The sequence below is a fragment of the Malaclemys terrapin genome, chromosome 3 (assembly GCF_027887155.1).
Source record: "Malaclemys terrapin pileata isolate rMalTer1 chromosome 3, rMalTer1.hap1, whole genome shotgun sequence".
NCBI classification, from domain to species: Eukaryota; Metazoa; Chordata; order Testudines; family Emydidae; genus Malaclemys; species Malaclemys terrapin.
The window spans coordinates 183,787,358-183,802,927 of record NC_071507.1 but is presented as its reverse complement, the minus strand read 5'-3'; positions in this window follow the sequence as shown (position 1 = coordinate 183,802,927).

Here is a 15,570-nt window from a genome sequence, read left to right as displayed (position 1 = left end):
GGGCCTCTCTGGCACTATGTTAATGCTATTATCATCCTGTCTGATTTTAAAGGGCCAGTTTATTCTTTCTCCCTGAATCTATTCTGGTTAATTATGGTCAATGAGTCTCCTCCAAGGTTCTATTCCAGCCTCCATGATTTTCACTACCTACTTATCTTAAGATATTGTTTTCTGTCAGCAAAACACTAGCAGTATTCAGATATCTTTATCTTTGTAAAGGAAGGGATGTATTACTTATGAAGACTGGGTAAAATTGCTTCAGCCTAAACAAGGTTTCATCCTGATCTTGGCTCAGTCCTTCAGCCAAAATGAACCTATATTCTCCATATTTGGATTACTTCAGTGTGATGTTATGCAGGGGCATTAACTAGTAATCAGTGAACAGGGAGTTAACTCCAGGTCAGCTTTGCTCATGGTAGTGGGTCACCATCTTGTGAAGTTTTTATACTTAAGTTGAATGGTTTTCTTTTCTTGAGAAGGAGACCTTGTTAACCGAGGACCCTTTACAACCTGCAGTCTCTGACTCAGGATCTACCCCAATCTTTGTAGACAACACTTGGGTTTGTTCCCCAACTTACCCCTTATTCTCCATGGTGCTCTGATCCTGCTTAGGAGTGAGGTCTTTGTGGGTTGCTCCCACCTCAGGGCCCCCTAACTGGGGTATGGTGGGTTCACCTTCCACCCTTTCTTCGGGTTGTTCTTGTGTGGGTGATCCCTGCTCCTTCATCCCCTTTTCCTGCTTTGCTTCTGCCCTGGTATTCTCCACCTGGGTCTCACTTTCTTGGATTGTTGGTATTTGTCTATAGTTTTTGCTTTCCAGCTTCTCCTTTGGCCTGGCCTTTCCTACCTGGGCCCCACTTTCGTGGCTTACTGTTTTTCATTTGGGGTTTTCTTGTATCTCCCCTTCTGGGCTCTGGGTCCCATGCTTAACCCAGTCCTATGCTTAACCTGACTCTGAACATAAGAATGGCCATACTGGGTCAGACCAAAGGTCCATCTAGCCCAGTATCCTGTCTTCAGACAGTGGCCAATACGAGGTGCCCCAGAGGGAACTAGCAGAACAGGTAATCATCAAGTGATCCATCCCCAGTCACCCATTCCCAGCATCTGGCAAACAGAGGCTAGGGACACCATCCCTGCCCATCCCAGTTAATAGGCATTGATGGACCTATCCTCCATGAATTTATATATATATTTTTTAACCCTGTTATACTTTTGACCTTCACAACATCCTATGGCAAGGAGTTTCACAGATTGACTGTGCATTGTGTGAAGAAATACTTCCTTTTGTTTGTTTTAAATCTGCTGCTTATTGATTTCATTTGGTGGCCTCTAGTTCTGCACTGAAGTTCCTTCCCCATGGCCTCCCTTCTTCTCCTATAGAATGTTATCAGTCAAAGGTGACAGAGAGCAAGGAGCCAGCTGGTATTAGCCAGGAATCTAGAATTTCCCAGGGCATTATAAGGAACAAGTCAGGAAATTTACAGGGATTAAGGAAGGACCATGGATGCCTGGAAGATAGGCTACTCTGGGTCAGGAGTCAATTTAAGAAAGACAAAAGGAAGGAGAACCGTATGCTGTCTGGCACCATTTGAGGGGGGAGGGGCAGGAAGTCTAAAGGGAGTGAAGTCTGCAGGATGCGGGAAGGTGATGTACCCAAAAAGTTACAGTTGAACACCAGCATGCTGATGATATGGTCCATTGCAATGAGATCCTTTTGCTTCTTTAATTCATTTTCAACAGATATAGTTAATTCTCAGTGCTACATGTTCAGGAAAACCATATATCTTTGTAGAACTATTGAGTGCTAAAGGCCATCACATCTAAAAAGAGTAAAAGAACATGTTACCTGCTAGAATGGAAAAAGTTTACAGAAAGGCTAGAAAATTCCACATATACCAAAATACAGCATGCACAAGTGTAAAAATTTTCTGTTTCCAGTTAAGAAAATAAGCATGGCATTGTGGATGAGACCAGTGGTCCATCTAGTCCAATGTCTTGGTCTTAGATACTGGCCCGTACCAGGAATTTCAAAATAAAGAGCCCTGAAGCATGCAGTTATGGAATAATCTTTTAAAACCCCATTAATTAGGGATTGGCTTGTGGCCCAAAGCCAGATTGTTTATAGTCCTTCCAAAATCATGGCAGTTACCAATTTTTGCAATTTTATTTTTTAATCCTTAGTATTATAGCTCTAAGTGTTTTCATGGTCAGTTCTTTTTAGAAGCTTCTGTCCTCAATGTTATCTTGTGACAATGAGTTCCACAGACTAATTTTCTAGTCAATAAAAAAGTATTTCCTTTTATTAGTTTTAAATGTGCAGCCTTTCAGATTTGATTAAATAAAATTTTAATCAGTGAGACGTAAAATATATAATTAGAGCCACACAATGGTAAGTATTGCCAAAGATTACTTTCTGCACTGCCATTACTCTTGAAAATGAAAGTTTTAAAGGAATTCTGAAGGGACCAGGTGAGACCTGGAGGAGTTGCACAAGGACCCATCTTCCTACAGAGATGTTAATCTAGTGTTTTCACATCGAAATGCCTATTATGACTTGGCCTTTTTTTGTCTGGGACATGATCAAAATATCTCTACTTCACCTGTGGAAATTGTGCTAGAAATTGTGCTAGAAATTGTAATGGAAACAAAAATGACACATTTTTCCCCTTGAAAAAAAGACCAGGAATTCTCACCAAAATAACGTGTCTCACTTCATGCCAGTGCATCCATACCAACAATCCTGACAAGGAATGTGACTACAGAACATCCAGTCAAGTTCCATCCTACAGCAATTCCTGCCTAAGCAATAAAGAGCCATTGAACCAGACTGCAAAAAGCAGAAGAAAACATAAAGATGCAGCAGATTCAATTTTTTTTCAGTACTTCAAAACATTGTTATTCATCAGCATCGCCATCCTTGTTATCAGTCATTTTCAGTTGTCCAGAGACAAAGATCTCTTCATCACTGTCTGTGTTTGTCAGGCTCAAGGGTTTGTCTGAAACCCTGCCATGTTTGGAGATTGAATGTTGTGCAGTTGATGTGTGACATTTTTCAATACTATTTCCCCAAAAGACATTACCATGCTTAAGCCTGCTAGAATCCGTGTTCCCAGGTGTCACACTCAAAAAGTTGCCTGTTCTATTGGTAAACTCAAATGACTAATTGTGAGGCAGTTCCTCTGACTTTGGGATCAGAAGGAAAACCATAGGGACCTTAAAAACTAGTTACAAATGAGGGAGGTAGTTACTGAAAACAATGGGTCAAAGTCTGTGTTTTCTTACACTACTTGCAATCACGTTTACAATGGAACCACAAAGGGGCTGTAGGTTTGCTGGAGCCCAAGCCATGGCTAAAAATGTCAATCAAAGTAAGCTATGAACAAAAGTAGGCCTTGTTAGAATAGTAGCACTAGGTACCAACTAACCACATAAATACATTCGTAAGAGAATGGTACAGGAACACACAAACCCCTTGTAAAATAAGGATGGAGTGACAGGATAGTGGATGAAGAGGTTTTGTTTGAACTATCAGGTACAAGGATGGTAACTAATAATATCTGGAATGTTGTATGTAACTTGTTTGTATCAGTGTATAAAAAGAGTAATAGAAGTGACAGAATTATATTAGCCTAGGGAACAACACTATGTTGATGGACTTGATATCTTGTCACTTGTCTTGGCATACATCTGTTCATGTACTTGTAAACCACTATATGAGGCCCTTTTGGTAACAATAAACCTGGCTGAGCCTATGCCACTGAGCCAAGCCTGTGGTCTTTCTTTATGATTAACATTGAAGTCTGTTGAATCAACAATCTATACCAGTGCAGAAACACTGGAGCTCCAGGAACAGCATGATAGGATCAGGGCAAGATATGACCCAGTGTGCAGGTGGTTGGTAAGAGGGAGGGAAAGTACATATATAAAAGAACTGGTCAAAAATTTTTCATCAAAGCATTTTTGACAGGGGGCGGGGGGGGGGGGGGGGGGGGAAGGCTTTTCATCCAAAGCAAACATTGTTACAGAAAATTTTCATCTTGGTTGATTTTTTTTGTTTTCTATTGAAAAAATGGAAACCAAAATCTGAATTCATGGAGAATTTAGAAAAATATTTTGACATTTTCTGTGAAAAACAATTGTAACTTTTCAACCAGATCTAGAATATAAACTGTTGGAAAGTAGCTTGGATAGAAAATGTAACTCTTCTGTATAATACTGTAGTCCCCTGTGGGCTGTAAAATTTTGGTCCAATTTTGGTAGTTGGGTTTAGTGTTCAGGTAGTGACTGGTGTTGGTGGCCTGTGATATTCAGGAGATCCGACTAGATCATCTGGCTGTCCCTTCTGGCCTTAAACTATATGACTCTATAAATACAGTTGCACCTAGAGATCATGTTCAGCTGATTATTGATGATGACACCCATGGGTTTTTCAGGGTCGCGTCTTTGAAGGATAGAGTACACCATCCTGTTAAGTATGGACTGCATTCTTTGTTCCCAGATTTTGACCTTACATATTGTTTGCTTCTGCCTAGTTTACAAGCAATCCTGACCGCTCTATCAGTGACCTTTTTTCTTCATTATTTACCACTCCCCATGTCTTTATGTCATTTACAAACTTTAACAGTGATAATTTTATGTTCTTTCAGGTCATTTATTAGAATGTTAAACAGAGTAGGGCCAAGAATGGATTCCCTAGGACTCAACTAGAAACACACCCATTTGATGCTTCCCTGTTGGTAATTATATTTGAGACCTGTCAGTTAGCCAGCTCTTAATCCATTTAATTAGTGCCATATTGATTTTGTATCATTCCAGTTTTTCAATCAGAATTTGGGTAGTAGCAAATCACAGAAATCTAAGTATATTACATCAACACTATTACCTTTATCAACCAGATTTGTCATGAATTATCTCATTGTTTCCTTTTGGTTCTCCTGTTTGTTGTATCCATCTGTCATCTATTATACTAAGATGTAAATCCTTCAGGGCAAGCACTGACTTTGTGTTTATACAATGCCTAGCACTATGGGAACCTGCACCGTTATCAAAGCCTGTATGTGCTACCATAAAAGAAATAATAAAGGGTAATAAAACTGTAATAATCTGGGTAGTCAAGTGCCTTTTATTCTGTCTCTGCATGTATGTGAGGAACTGAGATACAGAAATTTTTGCATATAGCAAGTCAGCAGCAGAATTGGGAACAAAACACAGATGCCATTTTCTTTGAACACTAGGCAACACTGTTTTTCAATATTACATAAATTGTTTACACGGGAGGGATTTTTGAATTAATTACAAGAAAATGTCTGACTGCAGCAGCTGTGTCTCTCTCTCTGTGCATGCTGCCTGCAAGACTGTCTCATAAGAGACAGACTGAAAAATGGAGGGTGTATTTCTGCACTCTTTCATTTGTGGATTATGATTCTGTAAGAAGTGGCTCAGTCTTTGTACTCCCTTGTCAGACGAGATCAATTTTTGAGATTCTAAAGGTTTGAAATTTGTCTCCTGAGGTCTTAGTCCTGTAATCCTCATCAGTGTTCAGTGAGCAATTTGCAGTGAATAATTTACCTCACTAATTGAGCTTCCTTTTTTGCCCATGAAATATCCATGAGTAGCTTGTAATTTTCTTACTACTTATTGGATATTGAAATGATCTCTTTGGAATTACTTGCCACATGTTCGGTGAGATTTTTCTTTATGGTTCGATAACAAATCATCCAATACAAGTACCTGGTAGTAGAAATCTGATCTGTTGCTCAGTTACAATTGGTCATATTGTATAGTTTCTACTGCTTGATTGGATATGTGTAAACTCAGTATATCCTATTCCACCTTCCAATGAAATTAATGAAAAGACTGCCTTTGACTTCAGAAGGAGTTGGATCCACCATATCATGATGAGGGAAGTTTAAGGGAGGCAGGGAGGATTTGGGTCTGTCAAGGAGAAATAGCAGATAGGCAGGATTAGGGAGCTTTTGAAAACTTTCTTCTTTTCCTTTCTAGGCCTGGTAAGATGTAGGCAATTTTTAAAATTGTTCTGCCTGGGAGAAGAAATGTACATAGTATTTAATTTTATCTTGTTGCATTGACACACAATAATTGCATTTATGGTCCTAAATGTGAAGGATGTTTGTTTGCATCATTCAGCTCTCCGTTAATGGGGTTTTAGGAACACTGTCTCATTACTGTTTGATGATAAACTGCCTCCCATCCTCTCTAAAATACACATTTCTGTTGTGAACACTTGTGTGAGAGCTTAACATTTGCTTTCTGTGAGTATTTGGATGTGGAAAACTTGATTACTTAAATGCTGGCAGCATAGGAACACAAACATGGGAAGAGCTGAAGCCAAATCTTTACTAAATTCAAACAAATTTAATGGTATATTTATTTATTTGCAGTTTTCACCCTGACCTATTTTTGATGCATGGAAAACTTCAGTGAGACCTTTGTGTCAAAACTTACAAGAACACATAAAGGGATAAAAGGGTCAAGGTTTCATGGTATAAATGGGAGTGCATATTAGTACAGCTGGCTTTCAGCCAGCTTGACTGACAAACTTTTGGACCAGTTGGCGAACTGTGCTTTGAACTTGACTGTGAAAACTGGGTTTAACCAAGTGGAGTTGAAAATAAATCTATTCTGTATTGTTATCATAAACACTGCTGAAGTACTATTGTCATAAGTGCAACAGACAAATGTTTATCGTCCTATATATTTGCTGGCCTATGCTAAGTAAAGTAAAATGCTATTTTGTCCATTTCCCCATGCATTTGTGTGCACACATCCTAAAACACATCATCACAAATATCACTAAGAAATGTAGGCCTGATATTTATTTACATTACACTAATGCCTCTTTGCACCACTCTGCCAGTCAAAAGAGCTTTTAAATTGGGTTTAGTGAATATAAAGTGAGGAACACTTAGATGGTCTGTTGGGATATGCTCTCTGGGACAACGAGTGGCATCTGTGTTAATTATTTGTACAATCGGATACTGATCCTTGATTGGGGTTCCTAGGCAATACTGTTTTAAAAATAATAAATAATCTAGGATAGAGCTTGAAGATCACTAATGTTGTGCCATATACTGGATGAGTTGACTAATTCTGGGCCTGTCAGTTTGACATTGATCCCCGTTAAAATGAAGGAGAAGCACAGGACTCAATTAAAAAAGGATTAAAGGAGGGTAATATCAATCCATATAGGTTTACGGAAAATAGATCCTCTCTAACCTGATATCTCTTTTGGGTGACATTCCAAGTTTGATTGATAAAGGTAATAGTGTTGATATAATAGACCTAGACTTCTGTAAGACATTTGACTTGATACCACAGAACATTTGGATTATAAAGCTAAAATGATATAAAATTAACATAGTACACATTAAATGGATTAAAAACTGGGTAATCGATAGGTCTCAAAATGTAATTGCTAAAGGAGACTCATCAGAGACTGGGTGTGTTTCTAGTAGAGTTCAGCAGGGTGATCCCCTTGTTCTTGGCCCTATGCAATGTTAATTTTTTCTAATCAATGACCTGGAAGAAAACAAAATCATCACTGAAAGTTTGCAGATGGCACAAAGATTCGGGGAGTGGTAAATAATGAAGAGGACAGACTACTGATAGAGCAGTCTGGATCATTTGATAAGTTGGGCACCAGCAAACAATATGCATTTTAATACAGCTAAATGTAAATGTGTACATCTAGGGACAAAGAATGCAGCCCATGTTTACAGGATGGGCAACTCTATCCTGGGAAGCAGTGACTCTGAAAAAGACTTGGGGGTCCTGGTGGTTAATTTTCTAAACTTGAGCTCCCAGTGTGACTCTGTGGCCAAAAGGTCTAATGTGATTCTTGGATATATGAACAGTGGAATCTCAAGTAGGAGAGGAAAAAGTTGTTTTACTTATGTATTTGACACTGGTGCAACCACTGCAGGAATACTGTGTCCAGTTCTGGTGTCCATATTTCAAGAAGGACATTGATAAATTGGAGAGGGTTCAGAGAAGAGCCATGGAATGATTAAAGGATTGGAACATGTGTCTTATAGTGATAGATTGAAGTTGCTCAAGCTATTTAGCTTAACAAAGAGAAGGTTAAGCTAGGTTTTCTGAACCCATAGCTCTTGGTAACTTTACTCTTTGCGAGGTGGTGTCAGGAAATAAATCAATGGAGGCACAGCATGTCGGTCTGATATTTGGTTGGTCTAAATAACACAAACAAGTGTTTTTACTTTAAGCCTTTAGTTTATTAGTCTTTAGCACCCCCAAAAGAGTGCTTTTACTTTACTTTATATAGTCTCAAGTACATACACACATCTGCAACAGATTAGTGTAACACCCCAAAAATCAATAATTACCAAAGTATGGAGTGGTCTTCAAGAGGTACAATGACAGCCTTCTGATGGCCAGCCTTCCGTCTGCTGTTGGGGATGCTAAGATGTGTCCAACTAGCTCAATTTCCCCACCACCACTTTTACCTTTGTTAGTATAACAATAATATGTCAATCAAAAAAATAAAACCTGCTAAGCAAGCAATTTTAAAGGTTAAGCAAGAAGTTTCCAAGCCATTAGTTGTACAAATATGTTTTTGCAAAGTTTTCAGTGTTGTAGATCCAGACAAATAAACACCAGAAATCAGACGTAGATAGACTTCCCATCTTTCAAAGCTGCATACTTCAGCAGTTTGAAAAAAGAAACACAGAATGGCATAAGATCATGCTCAATTCTCATGGTCACCCTTTCTCCCCTCCTGGCCTGCTAGCAGTGGCGGATTAATGATTTTGTCGCCCGTAGACCCTGAAATAACTGCCACCCTCGACCCCATATGAACTTGTTTTAGTTTTTTTACAGATTCGTTTGAACTAAAATGAATCTAAATATCATTAAAATAATTGAACATTTACAAGTTTTATTATAAATAAAATTACAAGTACAGCGGACCCTCACTTGAATGTGCGTCTGTATAGCGCAATTTCGCTTATAGCGCGGGACTGCGCATGGATCCAAAACCCCGTGTTCAAGCGGGGATCCGGTGCAGTTTAGGATTCTCGCGAGTATGTTTACTAAATGGCGTCGCGCCGTCATTGGGGGTTTCAATACGCGCTATGATTGGTAGAATTGCGGCATCACTAATGCCACAATTACAAAAATGCTGCTATTATAAATTTGCCGCCCCTGCAAATTTGCCACCCTAGGCCTAGTTCATGTCGGCCTAGGCAATAATACGCCGCTGCCTGCTAGTTATGCTCAGGCTGCTACAAAGCCTTACTAGATTAGCTGATTTTCACAATAAGCAAAATAATTGATATTCCAATTACTGGCAGGGGTCTGGGAATGCTGCTAGTCTGTCAAAATCTCCCCTTACAAAGGGGAGACTTGATCAGAGTGTACTGACATAGGCAACAAAAATTTGATAATGGGCTCTTCAATCTAGCAGAGAAAGAAATAACTCATTCTAATGGCTGAAGTTTGAAGCTAGACAAGTTCAGACTGGGAATAAGGTGCACATTTTTAACAGAGAGGGTTAAATCTCAATTTAGCAGGGGTCATGGTGAATTCTCCATCACTGACAATTTTTAAATCAAGATTGGGTGTATTTCTAAAATATATGTTCCAGGAATTATTTTGGGGGAAGTTCTGTGGCCTATGCTATACAGGAGGTCAGAGTAGACACTCACAATGGTCTCTTCTGGCCTTGAAATCTCTGAATTGGAGAAGCATTTGTAGATGGTGCACTCAATTATTTAGAAATGAAAGGATGCTGGGAGCTAGAACTAAATAGGGTGAATGGTGAGTTTTTATGAGGATAGTAATACATTCTTAATTCATAAATAGTTGTAAAGTGTTTTGAGAGCCACTGATGAGAAGGTATAGAAGAGCAATGTTACTCATACCCATGATAGGTGTCTTATCACAGCAAACAAAGACTGAATGTGTACAGAGACTGAAACAATCTCAAACCAGCCTTAGAAATAGTTTCTTCAAGCAAGGGTTGAGACACATTGCCAGGGCAGTGTTGGGAAGGTTTCGCTGCTCCCTTCTGTGCTATATTGATTCTGGTGACAAAGAAAAGAACTTACTCTCCATCTCATATCTTTTATGAACATTAAATTCATAAGAATATATTTTTAAAACCCTCATTAATAGATGTATAGGCTATTCATACACACCCAGCAAATACAGACACACATTCTTAAGGTTTATGGGGTTATTCTTATTTGCATGAAATAAAAATAATTTCCCAGGCTAAAGGTAGTAAAATTGCTGAATAAATGGCATGATCCCATAAAGACTGGCATTTTGTATTAAGCTGTATGAGTGAAGAGATTGGCAGGAGAATAGATGCAACCCATGGCATTTCCAAGCACCAACACACATAAAACATCCCTTCTGCTCAGTTAATCACATTCTGCTACATGAAAATATTATCCTTCCAAGATAGGATTGTGAATAACAGATTACAAGAAGAATGTTTAAGATATTTTTCTACAGATTTAAATAAAAAAAACATGTAATAGTGAGAGAATACTTAGTGCAATAATAGTTAACAAAGAAAATAGAGACAATATGAATGTATTGGCTATAGAACATATTTAAATGTATTCAGATTAACAGTGCCAAATGAAATTCATTATGCAGTTACAGAGAATGGTGTTTTCTGGTCCTAAAAATCTATGAAAATTCACTTTAAATTGATTAAGGTAAGGAGTGAAGTAGTTTAGGGATAGTTAAATATTTTGGAAAACTCATGGATAGAACCAGAGTATTAAAAATAGGCCAACAGAGTACCTATCTTTAAGAAAGGGAAATAGAGAAATACAGGGGCTCCATTAGTCCCAGTAGGAATTACAGATAGGCAGTCTGTTTAATTAGGCCCAAAGAAATTATGTACCAATAAATTTAATTTCAATACCTGTTCACAGAGCAGACACATTTTAGCATATTGAGTAAAATGAGATACAGAGGCTGGTAATATACAATATAGATTTGAAACTAATATGACCTAGACTAAACCAACTGAGCTTTAATGAATAGCATGCTCTGGGGCCCAATCTTACCTGCCTTGTGCACTAAAATTCAAACTCAAGGCAATGGGAATTTGAGTGAACAAGGCATATAGGACTCACCCCTCTGTGAATAAAAGCATTTGATTTGTTCCCACATGACATACTCATGGAAACTAATGACATTTGGATGAGACACATGCAAAATTAGATCAAATTCCTGAGTGTTAATAGAAATTAACAGTTCAGTGTTAACATGGCAGCTGATGTCAAGTGTAATTCTTCAAGGATTTGTTCTGGATCTTATATTCCCATTTTCCAGCAATGACTTAGATAACTTTTGTGGGTTGCTATGAAGCTGGAAGGGATTGCAAATACCCTAAACAACTGGAATATAATCCAATAAAAATTTGATCCATAGGAGAAATGGGATGAAAATGACATTATATTTACAGGGACAATAGATCTGCTGAACTATTTGTTATAAACAATTTACTTGTCAGATTCTGGCCTCACTTCTGTTCAAATAATATTCCTAAACCAATATTTTCCCCAAAATTTGTTTCCTATTCATAATTGTTTGGCTGATGATATTAATGAACATATTTGAGAATATGCAGGTTTTGAAAACTTTGAAACATTTGTTAAATGGCTTTTTAACAACATTTATTGTATATACAAAAGGCATAAAGGTGAAGTATAAAATTGTAACCAGCACTCATTTAGCATGTCCTTCATGACTAACTTTTGGTTGCAACACTAGTGGGTAGTACATATTCTAGTAAATTCTTTTCAACACTGCACAACATCATGTTTTTCTATTCCTTTGTCTTGAATACAAAATCAAACCTTTCATTTATCTGTCACGCTGGCACCAAGTAACTAAGTATGTGCACTTTCCCATTTTTGTCTGTTGTGACCAGATCCTTGTCTCACTTAATGATCTTCAGCTGCTGTGTAGTCCCTCATCCCATATGCAAAAAACATACACACACTTATACGTAATCCATATTCATGGATTAATAACCACTGGATCTAGTTTTATGTTATGCTATCATTCTCCTTATTTATTAATTTGGCCCCTTAATAATGATTTCATATCCACTTGTCCTCATTATATTAAACTCAAGCAGGACTCTGAAAGTAGGAACAGCTGTCTTATGTAGTCCCACTGTCCCACGCACAACAGTATTACCTATCTGCCTAGGACATTCACTGAATTGATTCTCTCTCGCACTTTCCTACAACCTAACACCACTTATCAGTAATTGACATATGTATAGACCCCAAGCAGGGAAGGACACAGCCAACTATCAGCTGTGTTGGGGGGGATCATGTATCCCAAGAAAAACAATGAGGACTAACAAATTAATTTAGGCATAAGCTTTCGTGGGCTAGAACCCACTTCATCAGATGCATGGAGTGGAAAATACAGGAGCAGGTATAAATACATGAAAAGATTGGAGTTGCCTTACCAAGTGTGCGGTCAGTCTAACGAGACAATTCAATTAATAGTAAGATACCAAGGGAGGAAAAATAACTTTTGTAGTGGTAATGAGAGTGGCCCATTTCAAACAGATGACAAGAAGGTGTGAGTAACAATAGGGGGAAATTAGTATGGGGAAAATTAGGTTTAGGTTTTGTAATGACCCAACCACTCCCAGTCTTTATTCAGGCCTAATTTGCTGATGTCCAGTTGCAAATTAATTCCAGTTCTGCAGTTTCACGTTGGAGTTTGTTTTTGAATTTTTTTTATTGAAGCATTGCCACTTTTAGGTCTGTTATTGAGTGACCAGGGAGACTAAAGTGTTCTCCTACTGGTTTTTTAATGTTATAATTCCTGATGTCAGATCTGTGTCCATTTATTCTTTTGCGTAGAGACTGTCCGGTTTGGTCAATGTACACGGCAAAGGGGCATTGTTGGCACATAATGGCATACATCACATTAGTAGATGTGCAGGTGAACGAGCCAGCAATGCCAATTCCAAGTTATGGGGCACCTTTTAACATACCCTATCTCCTTCTTTAGCACCCACCCATCATATTTCCACTGGCAGTTACAGTCTATGCATCTCCTACTTTAAGTAAAAACTTGAAACGAATCTTATGGAATCGTGATCAGCACCTCCTTAATAAAGCAGCAGCAAAGTTCTCAGACCCATACTGTATATATTCCCAACTTTTAAATACCCGTTTTTTCTTTGTAAGTCAGAATGGCATTATTTATCTGTGCTATCTCTTTTTGAAATAACCGCTAGGCTTTTTCTCTTTCTCTAACACAGAGAATAGCAATAAAGAAGAAGTGATACCCCATCAGGTTCTGCGCAGAATACTTTCAAAATATTATGCTAAGATAAGGAATAAACAACTCATGCTATCTATCATTCACTTTCTGACTTTTTAAAAATTATTAATCTGTACAGGAAGCCTGCATATTTGTCTTTTAAATTTTATCCACTTGCTTTTATTGAATATTCTCGCCCTGAATTCATAATTGTCTTTTAGAGACCAGGCATTGCCATTGATTTCAATGAGTAGAGCAATATAAGAACCAAGAAAATCCTATACCTCTGTAGTTTTGATTTTTCTGGGAAGGAGAAGAGAGAAATTGATGTGCCCTCACATGGTATAAAATCTCATTCACTGATATTCCCTTAGGAAGAATTTGGGTTGAATTTCTTTTTTCTTGTTGTTGAACTCTTGCTCAGGGAATCTGTTCAGGAAGCTAGCCTTTGCTTTTATCTCCTCCAGCTTAAGCTATTGTATTGCTCTGCCTGCCAAATAGATGGATTGCCAGACTTCAGCTTGTGCAAATGTCTCCTGCAAGGGTATTATACCATGCAAAGAATGATCACATATCCTCTCTCCTGGCATCTTTCATTGCTTAGGCATACAAAAGGGATAGCTTCTCGGATTGTCCTGTTGATCCGTGAGTCCCTTCCTAACCCAGTGTTCCGTAGGCATTTCAGACACCAATTTAAAGACCCACTGATGCCTTCTGGAAAACTCTTTAGAGACAAATTTGCTAATATAGCACTTGACTTCTTCATTTTGTAGTTGACTTTTTTTTTTAACAAAGCTATTCTGCTACTCCAGGAGAAAAGCTGAGTGATGATCGGGTGATACTTGGAAGTGAGACAAGAGGATTTTAATTTGTTAATCTTCCTCTGTACTTCACAAAATACAACTGATCGCCTTCAATTTTAGACTTCAAAATATTTCCCATTTTTATTGCCAATGAAGGCCACAGAGGCCAAAACATATGTTTTTTAATTCAGCTGCAGTCAGCAAGTTTATAGAACAAATATAGAAGTTGAAGGTACTTTGATGCTTAAATCTGAAGTTGTAAATTACTGTCAGGCACGGCCTCCAATAATCAGGCTTAATGGTTGGAACGTGGGTCACAGCTAGGTGTAGGCTTGGGCCTCAGCCAAGGGTAGTCCTGGGATCAAGATCTGGGGGCAGACCTGGGGTCAAAACTGAGATCAGCGTCCGTAGATAAACCGGAATCAGAAGGTTAGCCAGAGTCCAGGTGCAGGCCAGAGGTCAAAGCCAAGTGGTCAGAGTCCAAAGGCAATCCAAGTTGATACAGAATCTCAAGTCCAGATACACGCCCAATGTCGAAACCAGATAGTCTGAGAGTTTAGGGGGGGATCCTGAGGTGGAGGCAAGGCTAGAGCAGGTTGGTGACAACACTAGCTTGAGGCCAGTCCAGGGCAAAGACAGAGCTCTGGCAAGGCTGGGGCAGGAACAGGTTGGGAGTTGCTGGAGTCTGGTGCACTGTAAGGCAGCAGGAAGGTTTTTGGCTGGGTAGTGCTGTTGCTCAGACTGATCTGTGGTAGGCTGCTGCTTTCCGCCTGAGGGCTGACTCACTGTAGGCTCTGTTGAGTGCTGACTCATCACAGCACCAGAGCAAGAAGCCTTGATTGGCTGTGAGTTTGCCTTTCAATTACATGACTAGGAACTGACTAGTCTGTTTTCTTGTACAAACTTAGTGACATGTAAAAGAGTAAATAAACAGCATAAATAGTGTAAAGCAAATTTTATGAACTTTCTGTGGTAATTAGTCTGAGGTGCTGTTAGTGACCCAGATAAAGGAATTTAGGTTTGAAAAGAGAATAGGAAGGGAGGTTTATTTTACTTGGCTGTAAAGTGGGAGCCACATACATTGACTAATGAAATTAAAATAAATATTGAACAGATATCTTAATTATTGATCATAATTGAGGAGAGCTCCATGGGCAACATTACTATTGACATTTCCAGACTGCTGAGTGATTAACTTTGCAACCTTAATGTTTCTCTAATTATTTTTTTGTATGCAATTCTATATGAAAATATTCAGCATTGATATATGTGCATAGGGTAAGTGCATTATGTGTTATTTTTGTGGGGGGAGTACAAAAGTGTCTTGTAAATGCCAATTCCCTCAGCCTTAGTAGGACTTTAAAAATGATCAGATATTTTTACAGGTAGTAAGAATCTCTTCAGTTACACTAGCTAAGATGAAAACGTACAAGGGACATAAACCATGTTTCAGAATTTATACCAGCTGGTT